Consider the following 229-nt stretch of genomic DNA (forward strand, 5'->3'; position numbering starts at 1 on the left):
AGAGTGCTGGCTGCCTTCCTGCAGCGTGTGTGCAAGGGCTGCCACCCTCACCAGGGGTCCAGGTCTGCGAGAGTGTCACCCACCTCAAGGGTGGTCCCTGCCCTGCAGCCCTTCACCCAACTCACCCCACCCCAAGGGATGGGATCCCCGTTGGGGTTTTTTTTACCCCAGGATGTTTAAACCAGGCCCTGTCCTTTGGGTCCTGTGTCACTCCTAACTGGAGGGCCTT

This window comes from Merops nubicus, unplaced genomic scaffold (assembly GCF_000691845.1).
Source record: "Merops nubicus isolate BGI_N331 unplaced genomic scaffold, ASM69184v1 scaffold22650, whole genome shotgun sequence".
Lineage (NCBI taxonomy): Eukaryota > Metazoa > Chordata > Aves > Coraciiformes > Meropidae > Merops > Merops nubicus.